Source organism: Hibiscus syriacus, unplaced genomic scaffold (genome assembly GCF_006381635.1).
Source record: "Hibiscus syriacus cultivar Baekdansim isolate YM2019G1 unplaced genomic scaffold, ASM638163v2 tig00112253_pilon, whole genome shotgun sequence".
Lineage (NCBI taxonomy): Eukaryota > Viridiplantae > Streptophyta > Magnoliopsida > Malvales > Malvaceae > Hibiscus > Hibiscus syriacus.
The window spans coordinates 1,381,040-1,393,388 of NW_024063283.1; the positions used below are offsets into that span (position 1 = coordinate 1,381,040).

The following is a 12,349-nucleotide window of genomic DNA, read 5'->3' on the forward strand; positions in this document are numbered from 1 at the left end:
AGGTATCACTTGTGGGATCCCACTGCCTGCAAATGGTCATTAGCAGGGATGTTATCTTTGTAGAAGATAAACTACAAAAAAGAAGATAATGATAGCGATGAAAGTCAGAGAGTACGCAGATACATGTGGAAAAGGAGTTTGAACAAGGAGATTCTTCTGAAGCAGAACCAGCACATGATGAACAAGAACCAGAGAGTTCTGACTCCAACAACTCGTCAAATCAGATCGTGGGAAGACGTCCCAATTGGCACTCAGATTATATTATAGAATGAAATGTTGCATACTGCCTTTTAACAAAGGACGTGAGCCATCAACTACCAGGAGACAATAAATAGCTCAGATACTTCATTGTGGATGATGGCGATGCAAGAAGAAATCGAAACCCTTCATAAAAATAATACATGGGACCTTGTGCCGCTACCACAAGGAAGGAAGCCAATTGGTAACAAATGGGTCTTTAAAATCAAGCGAAATGATGACGATCAGGTTGAGAGGTGTCGTGCAAAACTGTGGTCAAAAGGTATGAAAAAAGAAGGTACTGATTTCAATGAAATCTTTTCTTCTGTGGTTAGACTAACAACATTTGAGTAGTCTTGGCAATGTGCTACATTGACTTACATCTAGAGCAGCTAGATGTTAAAACACTTTTCTTCATGTAAATCTTGAAGAAGAGAATTACATGCTCCAGCCTGAATGTTTTGAAGAAAAGAAAAAAACTTGGTTTGCAGGTTGAAAAAATCTCTGTATGGTCTAAAGCAGCTCCGAGGTGTTGGTATAAGAGATTTGATTCCTTCATTATGTGCCTTGGATACACAACTTAATGCAGACCCTTGTGCTTATTTCAAGAGGTCTGGTGATAACGATTTTATTATATTGTTGTTGTATGTGGATGACATGTTGGTTGCAGACCCAACGAAGATCATATTGAAGAATTGAAGGCACAACTGGCTGGGGAATTTGAAATGAAGGAATTGGGATCAACAAACAAGATTCTAGGGATGCAAATTCACCGAGACAGAAGTATAGGAAGATTTGGCTTTCACAAAATTACTTGAAGAATATCTTATCAAGATTTCAACATGCAAGATTATAAGCCAATTTCTACCCCTCTTCCTATTATTAACTTCAAATTATCCTCTAGTATGAGTCCTAGAAGTGAAGAAGAGAGGATAAAGATGTCTCGAGTACCGTATGCATCAGCAGTGGGAAGTTTAATGTTCGTTATGATATGCACAAGACCAGACATTGCACAGTAGTGGGAGTGGTTAGTCGGTACATGGGGAATCTAGGAAAGAGCATTGGAATACAGTAAAGAGGATTCTGAGATACATCAAAGGACCTCAAATGTTGAATTATGTTACGGAGGATCAAATTTACTAATCAATGGGTATGTAGATTCTGACTATGCATGGGATTTGGATAAAAGCAATCTACTTCAGGATATGTGTTCAAAGTTGCTGGTGAGCTGTAAGTTGGGTTTCAAAATTGCAGTCAGTTTGGCTACATCCACAGAGGCAGAATATGTAGCAGCTACACAAGCCAGTAAAAAAGCAATTTGGTTGAAGACGCTATTGGAGGAGCTTGGCAATCAAAGTATGTCTCTCTTTTGTGACAGTCAAAGCGCCTTGCATCTAGAAAGGATCCATCATTTAATACAAGGAAAAAGCGCATACGGTTCAGTACCATTTCATTCGTGAAAAGGTGGAAGAAGGGACGGTAGATATGCAGAAGATACATACCAAAGACAACATAGCAGATTTCATGATGAAGGCGATCAATGCTGATAATTTACTTGGTGTCGATCCTCTTGTGGCCTGTCAAAGACGTAAGCAACATGATGATGGTAGAAAGAATGGTGTGAAGATATGATTGTTACAATCAAATCTTCAAGTGGGAGATTATTGAAAGTCAAAAATTGGTGCTTTCGGTGCCAACAATGCACCGAAATTTTGGGGGGGAAATTCAGCCTGATATTGTTTAAATTTTTTAAATGGTAAAATTGCAACTTTTAGTCATTGTACTTTAGGGTATTTATAATTAGTCCTTAAGCTTCAACTATAAATACCCTAGCTCATTTAGCTTCAAATCATCCCAAATCATTCTAGCTTTCTCCCAATACTAGAGATTTATAGAGTTTTCTTGAGAGTTTGTTTTCCTCTTTTTTTATCAAAGAGAATTGTCATTGTTTTCTCCTCGGTAGATCGAGAGAAGTTGTAATTCCTATTTTCTTTTAGTGAAATTCTTCTATCGTTACCCTTGGTTTTTAACATATATTATTTAGGGGTTTTTTCACGTAAAATTTGAGTCTTCTTATCTCATTTTTATTTTCTCAAATTATCATTGCGTTTTTTCTCTGTCAGATAGCCGTCTTCCGCAATAGAGTTGTCCGAGCTGTTTAGTTGCTTATGGAATTTGCTTTATTTCCCAAGGGTATCAATCTGTTCTGTTCTTTGTGGTCGTTTTTTTCGGCACGATGTTTTCTTTGTTGGGTAGCTGTTAAATTTCGTATTACAGGTTCTGAGTTCATCTATAGTTATGGTGCTTGTTGCTATTTTTCGGTGCACCTTCATGGTAGGTTTATTGTGGCTAACTCTCATTTTGCTTCGAGTTTGTTATTGTGAGTGCACGCTCTGTTTGCATTCACGTTGCTTGGTTGCCTGAGATTCTTTACCAGTTTTAAGAAACTTTCGGTCTGTTGTAATTTGTTTGCCCACTACAGCAAAATTGTTCTACAACGACGTTTTTTAGCGGCGTTTTGAGAGAAACACCACTAACTTTAAACATATAGCAGCGTTTATTCCAAACGCCACAAAATGGTAACTTTAGTGGTGTTTTTATAAAAAAAACACCGCAATATAGTAGTACTTCAGCGGCGTTTTTATACAAATGCTGCAATAGGTTTATCCATAGTGGCATTTTTTCAATAAACGCCTCAACATAGTGGTACTTTAGCGGCGTTTTTATACAAACGCCGCAAGGGTCATCTATAGTGGCGTTTTCCAACAAAGCCACAACATAGTAGTACTTTAGCGGCGTTTTTATATACAAACGACGCAATAGGATTTATCTATAGTGGATTTTTTTTCAATAAACGCCGTAATAGAGTAGTACTTTAGCAGCATTTTTTTACAAAGACCACTATAGACTCTTACTTTAGTGGCATTTTTATACAAACGCTGCTATAGACTCGTACTTTAGTGGCGCTTTTATATAAACGCCGCTAAAGACTCGTACTGTAGTGGCGTTTGTGTTTACAAATGCAGCTAAAGACTCTTACTTTAGTGGCGTTTGTATTTACAAACGCAATTAAAGACTCATACTTTAGTGGCGTTTGTATTTACAAACGCAATTAAAGACTCATATTTTAGTGGCGTTCAAACACCGCTAAAAACTCATACTTTAGTGACGTTTGTTACGGTTCCCCTTTAACCATTTTTCTTTTTTTTTTAAACGCTTAGGAAATCTCTTCAACCGCTAATTTGTTTATCGTTGAAGCTCGAGTTTTCAAATTTCAAAACTCTAATCTCCTCCCAAAAGTGAAAAAAATCTTCAAATCTTCCCTTTTACTCCATGACTCTAAACAACAAACACAAATCCCTTGAGATTGGCATTGACAATTGACGAGCTGAACCGGAGCTTGACTCCGAAGATGACTTGGAGGAGCCGGAATCCGATGTTAATAAATGGAGAAGATTCTAGAATACAACCCACTATCCCAATCAACTTAAAGCCACTCTAGCTTTAGTTCTCTCTTCTCAAAGACCCAACTTTCCCGATGTCAGATACGAGCTTGGATCATCCGGAGAGCTTAATCCAGGTGAGAAATACTGATGCTATCTCATTCAGTTGTTGAACGGCCGTTTCCGGCCAATTTGGTAAGGAATTCTGTTTTTTTAATACCAAAAATGATGAGCTTCAAGTGAGCCGAGGAGCAGTTTTAGAAACCGGTTGTTAATGTTCCATGCAGTTAGTTCTTTTTAACTGATTCAACTGTGGAATTTGATTTGTTACTCGTTTGGAGTACTAAATGCTTCATGGGATTGAAATAGCTGACAAATCAAATCTTTAGGCGGCGCTAGAATTTTATTCAATGATATGCTTTCTATTGATGATGTTATGTATGGCTCATAAAAAGTCTCGTTGTGGGGTTACGAATTATGTGGGTTGGGGGTGTGGGGGCGCAGCCCCCGCGTACGGTACAGGGTTGATTTTGTAATTATGTACCAGGGTTTTTATTATAATAGAGATGTAACCTAGACCTAAAATATCATTGAATAAAATTCTAGCGCCGCCTAGGCTCCGAGGACGTAAGCACATTGCCGAACCTCGTAAAATTCTCTGTTCTTTTTCGTTTTCTTTACCCGTTTTTCGTCACAATTGGTATCAGATGTCAGGAGAAAAATTCAAGTCGCGAAATTCGATGGTCAGGGTAACTTCGGATTATGGCAAACGAGGGAAGGATCTATTGGCGCAGCAAGGGATCTTGAAGGCTTTGCGACCTACAAAGCCGGCGTCGATGGATGAGGAAGATTGGGAAGAATTGCAGCAGCGGCGGCAGAACCATACGATTATACTTGGCGGACGAGGTCATGTATCACGTCATGCATCTATCGTCTCCAACGAAATTTGGAGGAAGTTGGAAGTCATTTATGTCCAAATCCTTAACGACAAAACTGTATCTGAAGCAGCGGTTGTATGGGCTGAAGATGCAGGACGATCACGATTTGGCGCAACACGTGAATGTCTTCAATCAAATCGTTTCTGATCTGGCTCGGCTTGATGTGAAAATTGAGACAGCGATGATTCTGTTTGTTCGTTGCCTTCCTCTTACGAACACATGGTGACTACTCTTACATATGGGAAAGAGACTATCAATGTTAAGGAGATTACTGCAGCCTTGTTGGCTCACAACCATCGGAAGCAGATGCAGGGGAAAGCTCTCAAGCCGATAGCTTATATGGTCAAGGGTAATCGAGATCGTGGACGGAAGCCAGAAGGCAGGTCCGGGAAGCGGAATTCCAGATCCAAATCCAGGGATAAAAGACGATTCACTGTTACAAGTACAAGGAGGCGGGACATATGAAGCGAGACTGTCTGAAGTTGAAAAAGCAGACTGATGAGAAGCGTGATGGCTCATCCAAGTCTGTGAACGTGGTCGAGGATGATTTCTGATTGCAGTGAGGGTGATATGCTTTCTATTTCAACGACACAATTGACGGATGCTTGGATTCTTGATTCTGGATGTTCTTATCACATCACGCCAATAGGGAATGGTTTTCGACATACAGGCCGGTTAATTCTGGTTCGATTTATTTGGTGATGATCGATGTGTCAATATTGTTGGTATTGGTGATGTCAGAATTAAGATGCACGATGGCTCCGTTCGGACGTTGAGTGGTGTTCGACATATCCCAGACTTGAAGAAGATTTGATTTTCTTGGGCACTTTGCACAAGAATGGTTTTATCCCTAAGGCTGACGAGGATAGGGAACCATTCGATTGTTAAAGGAGCATTGACTGATGAAAGGCAAGATGACTGCAGGGAATATCTACAGATTGTTAGGGAGTACCGTTGCAGGTGGAGTTCACTCTGTTGAGTCATGTGATGATACGAAAAAATTGTGGCATATGCGCCTTGCTCATCTTAGTGAACGTGGTATGGCAGAATTACACAAGAGAAACTTGTTGCATGGTGTCAAAAGCTGTAAGCTCGACTTTTGTAAGTATTGTGTTCTTGGTAACAGACTAAAGTCCGTTTCAAGACTGCGAAGCCACAACTCAAGGGATTCTTGATTATGTGCATTCTGATGTATGGGGGCCTTCCACGACATCGTCTTTGGGTGGATCTAGGTACTATGTTACTTTTATTGATGATTTTCACGGAAAGTTTGGGTGTATTTTTTGAAACAGAAATCTGAAGTTTTTGAGAAGTTCAAGCTGTGGAAAGCTGAGGTAGAAAACCAAACAGGACTAAAAATCAAGTGTTTGCGGTCTGACAATGGTACGGAGTACACAGATTCACAGTTCCTACAATTCTGTAAGGAGCATGGGATTCAGAGGCATTTTACAGTGCGCAAGACACCACAACAGAATGGTGTTGCGGAACGAATGAACAGGTCGTTGAATGAAAGAGCCATGTTTGCGGTTGAATGCGGGGCTTCCCAAACACTTCTGGCTGAGGCTGTTAACATGGCGTGTTACCTTATCAACAGATCGCCAAGGGCATCGCTGGCTGGGAAAGTTGCAGAAGAGGTATGGACTGGTCATGATGTTAGTTTTGATAACTTACGGATTTTTGGTTGTCCTGCTTATGTGCATGTACCTGCTGATGAGAGATCCAAACTTGATGCAAAATCGAAGGAGTGCATTTTTCTGGGTTACAAGAAAGGTGTCAAGGATTCAAGTTCTGGGATCCAGTTGCGAAGAAAGTTGTGATTAGTAGAGATGTCGTTTTTGATGAACAGTCTATGTTGCAGCAAAAGCAAGACACGACGGTGGTAGATTTCGAGCAGTTTCCAGTTGAGAAACCAGAAACTTCTCAAACGACTTCTGATGGTTCCACTACGGATGATTTGCAGGATTATAGTCGCCAGAGACAAGGTGAGACGGACAAATAAAGCCTCCGAACAGATTGGGTTTTGAAGACTTGGTATCTTTTCCACTTACTGTTAGCAGTGATGATCCAGTTACTTTTCATGATGCCGTTACTAGTCAGGAAAACGACAAGTGGATGGCAGCCATGGTTGAGGAGATGGAGTCTTTGAATCACAATCGCACATGGGAGTTAGTTCCCCTTCCTGAGGTTAAGAAGCCGATTGGTTGCAAATGGGTGTATAAGAAGAAACCATCAGTAACAGAAAAAGAGGGAGAAGTTCAAGGCTCGTTTGTAGCGAAGGGTTTTTCACAGCAGAAAGGAGTTGATTATGATGAAATCTTTTCTCCTGTGGTCAGGCACACTTCAATCCGAGCAGTACTTGCATTGGTGGCTAGTTAGGATTTTGCATTTAGAGCAGATGGATGTTAAACTGCTTTTTTGCATGGTGATTTAGAGAGCAGATCTACATACGGCAACCTGATGGTTTCACTCAACCTGGAAACGGCATTTAGTTTGCAGATTGAAGAAATCTTGTACGGGTTGAAACAGTCTCCGAGACATTGGTATAAACGGTTTGACTCCTATATGATCAAGATTGGCTACACCGATGTGAGTATGATTGTTGTGTCTATGTTAAGACCTTGATGATGGTTCTTTTATTTTTATTATTGTATGTTGATGATATGTTGATTGCTGCGAAGAACATGGATGATGTTATCGGTTTGAAAACTTTATTGAGTCAGGAATTTGATATGAAAGATTTAGTGCTGCAAAGAAAATTCTTGGAATGGAAATTTGCAGGGACAAGACTCAAGGAAACTGCGGCTATCTCAACGGGGTTATGTTGAGAAAATGCTAGAAAGGTTTGCGATGAGCAGCGCAAAACCAGTTAGCACTCCATTGGCGAATCACTTTAAGCTCTCATCAGAACAGTGCCCCAAGACAGATAAGGAAGCTGAAGATATGGCAAAGGTTCCGTATTCTAATGTTGTTGGCTGCTTGATGTATGCGATGGTATGTACTCGTCCTGATTTAGCTCATGCTGTTAGTCAAGTTTGTAAGTACATGTCTAAACCTGGTAAGCAACATTGGGAAGCATCAAGTGGATCTTTCGGTACTTAAAGGGTACTGTGGGACATGGAATTGTTTTTTGGGAGTCAGCGGGATAATCCTTTGGTTGATATGTGGATTCAGATTATGCAGGTGACTTGGATAATAGAAGATCTACGACAGGGTATGTGTTTACTCTTGGTGGAGGCCTATTTGTTGTCTACTGTTCAATCTGTCGTGGCACTATCTACAACTGAAGCTGAATACATGGCAGCGGCTGAAGCTGCAAAAGCTTTATGGCTTACTGGTTTAGTGAAGGAGTTGGGTGTTCAACAAGGTGGAGTTCAGTTGCTTTGTGATAATCAAGTGCTATTCACTTGGCTAAGAATCAGGTGTATCGTGCTAGAACTAAACATATTGATGTAAGGTTCCACAAGATCAGAGAGTTGGTTGCATCTGGAGAGGTTTTGTTTCAGAAGGTACATACTGATGAGAATGCCGCTGATATGTTCACCAAGCCAGTTACGACAGACAAGTTCAAGCATTGCTTGGACTTGTTGAATGTTTCGAGTTGTTAAAGAAGCAAGGTAACCCAACCCACATTGAAGTTTCCAAGGGGCAGGATATTCGCCAAGGTGGAGATTTTTTATGTATGGCTCATAAAAAGTCTCGTTGTGGGGTTACGAATTATGTGGGTTGGGGGTGTGGGGGCGCAGCCCCCGCGGTACGGTACAGGGTTGATTTTGTAATTATGTACCAGGTTTTCTATTATAAATAGAGATGTAACCTAGACCTAAAATATCATTGAATAAAATTCTAGCGCCGCCTAGGCTCCGAGGACGTAAGCACATTGCCGAACCTCGTAAAATTCTCGTGTTCTTTCGTTTTCTTTACCCGTTTTCGTCAACACTAATCAAAGAGAAAGCTTTGTTCGGGAAAATAACAAGGTTATGGTTTGCTGTCTAAGTTGGGGTTTCTGATTTTTCTGGGATTTGAATGTTAATGGAAGCTGCGGCGTTTCCTTAAGCGCGTTTGTACTCATTTTCCTACATAGGGTTGCTGCTGCAAGAATAGATGTTTCTTTTTGAAGCGTTATGGTTTCATTTTGAAGCGTTATGGTTTCATTTTGAAGCGTTATGGTTTCATTAGCTAAAAGAGTTTGAAGTGACTATATGGTGAAGAAAGTTTATCTCTTTTCTGTGTTTTGTTGGAGCAAAACAAGTCATTGGATTCCTTGAGAAAATTTCTTTCTTTTTTCTTTTTCAAATTGATCCAAGACTGTAAGCATGAAGGCTCCGCCAAGTGGATTTATGGCAAATTTTGCAGAAGGTCTGATTTATCTTAATTCATTCACTTTTACTTCCTTTAACTTAGTTTCATTTTTTTTAGTCAAAATGATCTTTGGCTTTTCCTTGTATGTCTGGTTGAGTGGTTGTCTTCCTCTGTTAAGCAGATCCCTCCCTCTAAGATGTTTTTGGTTTTAATAAATTATTACTTGGTATTAGTTTTGTTTCAATGTTCTACGTTTGTCAATGTAAAATGTCATATCTTTTTTGAGAAATCCTATGAAATCTCATTTTGATACAAATGGAAACAAGCAAGTTGAAGGTTGTGCTGAGTATCAACTTTACTCATTTTAATGGGATAAGGTTTAGGATCGATTGTTATTTGCAAATTGAAGGTGAAAAAGAAACAAAGGATGCACCAATACATACATGCATACATGCATACATTCATACATTCATACATGCATACATGCATACATGCATGCATGTGCGTGTGTGTCCAGTTCAAATATAAAGTTTTACATAGGAATATTCATGGTAACTTTTAATTGTGGATACCAGGCAATTGGGGAGTTTATGGATATTGGGAATATTTTTTTCCTTCAACTGGATGCTTTTTAATAATTTTTATGACTTTCTCGTTGTATTTGATTTCTTGGGTGTTTGATTAAAATTTTAGTTGGTTTTTGAAAGCAGCAGAAAGGAAGAATATCAATTCAGAATTATGGCAATTTATTCTGCATATTAAGGTAGTTTACTTATTTAATGTTTATAGGCATTTGAATAACATATCTAAATGCATAATGACTTCTTTGCAGGTCAACCAAAGAGGCACCTTTTGACTACTGGTTGGAGTGTCTTTGTTAGCATGAAACGGCTCTTCGCTGGTGATTCCGTCCTTTTCATAGGTGTGATTCATATACATACATACCTACACACACATGCATGCACAGACTTTATATGTTTGTATGCATTCCACAGAATTTCAATAGATTATTCATTTTGTATCTTAACTGAAATTCTTTGCTTAATTGTAGAGATGAGAAGTCTCAACTTCTCTTGGGTACAAGGCATGTAAATATACAACAGCCAACTCTCTCTTCATCAGTAATTTCTAGTGATAGCATGCATATTGGGATCCTTGCTGCTGCAGCTCATGCTGCGGCAAATAACAGCCCGTTTACTATATTCTACAATCCAAGGTATCGGTATACCGCATTTGGTAGTATATAGATTCATTTTTATTCTAATAATCAAAAAAGGATATTAATTGAAGATCTGAAATGATTTTATTAATTTGACAGGGCAAGCCCTTCTGAGTTTGTGATACCCTTAGTGAAGTATAACAAAGCTATGTATACCCAAGCTTCCCTTGTCATGCAGTTTAGAATGATGTTTGAAACCAAGGAGTCTGGGGTACGCAGGTACATGGTACCATTACTGGTATCAGCGACTTGGATCCTTTGAGATGGAAAAATTCACAGTGGCGTAATCTTCAGGTATTTTTACTGACAACCTTAATGCCAATATTAGCCTCTGTTTTATTTTGCATTTTTTTTCAGAAGATGTTAGGCATTATTAACATGCAGATATTAAGTTACATCATGGTTGTGTCATTCATAATACATAACTTATCATGTGAACTTGCTACCTATTGGGGCTTATAGAAGTCAAGTGTTGTTGCACAGGGAGGAAATACCACTTATTATTTTTTTGGGCTACTTTTTTATTCTCGACAGGTTGGATGGGATGAATCTATAGCTGGTGAGCGGCGAAGACGAGTTTCAATTTGGGACATTGAGCCTGTCATAACTCCTTTCTACATTTGTTCACCTCCATTTTTCAGGCCCCGGTTTCCCAAGCACCAGGGATGCCAGGTAAATCATATTTTCCTTACATATCTCACTTTAAACATTGACAAGTAATAGGAAAAATTCAAGAACTAGTTTTAACCTTTTAAGAGGTTTGCAGATGACGAGTCTGATATGGAGAATGCCTTCAGGAGAGCTATGAATTCTATTCTGCAGTTTGAACTTCAGTAAGATTTTATCTACCTTGATAGATATATAACTACCATGGCTCATAACTAGCTTATAACAAACAAAAGCTGTTGGTCCAAATTAAAACATGAAGTAATTTTTGTTGGATGTTTGTTTATTGATTTTCGTCGTTTCTCTTCCTTCAGACGGAGGAGAAGTATCACATTATGTTGATACTCTGGTAGACCAGATACGGACTTGTAATAATATACTTCAGCAAGTATGTTCTTCATGTTTTACATCTCCATGTATTCTCATTTCCTTTTCTAGCTATTTTATTAGGTTATATCCGTATTTTTTGCAAGATTTTAAAGCTTGCAAGTGTTTCTGTGCAGGTGGATGAGATGAGACATTGAACCTATTTAATGAACTACAACTGCAACACCAAGCTGTAGAAACAAAAACTAAAACTCTTCATGATGCATGTGATCGATTGGTATGGTTTTCGTTTGGATGACTTAGGATCTAATTTCATCTTCTTGTTTTCGACTTCTTGACTTTGACTTTATGCTTAATGCCTATAATCCACTTATTTTTTAGGTGAAAAATTTGTTTTAAGGTTTACTGATTGCCTTGCTAGCATGTTCTAAATGCAGGTAATGGAGAAGCAAAGTTTGATTGAGTTTGCTGAAGCACTTCGCAGTAAGCTCAAGTATTTTGATGAGTTGGAGAATGTACGGTTTGAATGCTACCTTAACTAGACATCAGTTTATGTGTTACTTCCTTGCCTTTTCTTTTTATTTATCCTTTTGGATTTATGTTCCAGTTTAAGTGTCTTGATGAATTGTTGTTGGTGTGGTATTTCTGAAATACATGATTTGTCTAATTTTACCTCTTCTGTACAGATTACTTCAAACTTTTACTCTCCAAACATGAATGTTGGAAACACAAACTTTCTCTCACTTCTTAAACAGCTTGATGAGTGCATATTGTAAGTTTGCATCTGAACCTAGTCCAACTGTGCCAATAGTTTTTCTTCTAGTTTATCTTCTTTGTAATATATTGTCTCTGAATCCATTGTTTTCATTGTTGTTTGAATTGAAGGTACATTCCTGATGAAAAGAATCAACTGAAGTTGCAGATCGATACAATGTTTTTTTTAATTGAAATAGAAAGAACCTAGACTAAATTCCAGTGAATAATTTGAACTATGTTACATTTTAATTTTATTTTATAAATTTTGATTTATTTTTCTATATAATTTGTGTCGTAATTAAATTTTAGGTTTATTGTTATTAGATAATGTTATAGAATATTAAATTTGTGTAATATAAAATAGAAAATGATATATGCAAAATCAGTTAACCATAGCGGTGTTTGTAAATAAAAGTCACCAGAAGTCAGGTTTTTTTGCGGCATTTTGTGAAGAAAACGCCACT

The 12,349-nt window shown here is 38.4% G+C and overlaps 1 long non-coding RNA gene across 1 annotated transcript; it reads left to right on the forward strand.

The window, feature by feature from the left end:
- Positions 1 to 11,286: 11,286 nt before the first annotated feature.
- LOC120176760 lies at positions 11,287 to 11,886 on the forward strand. Its single transcript, XR_005521349.1, has 3 exons — positions 11,287 to 11,406; positions 11,567 to 11,644; positions 11,816 to 11,886. It is a non-coding gene; the product is annotated as an uncharacterized LOC120176760 (long non-coding RNA).
- The last annotated feature ends 463 nt before the right edge of the window (positions 11,887 to 12,349 follow it).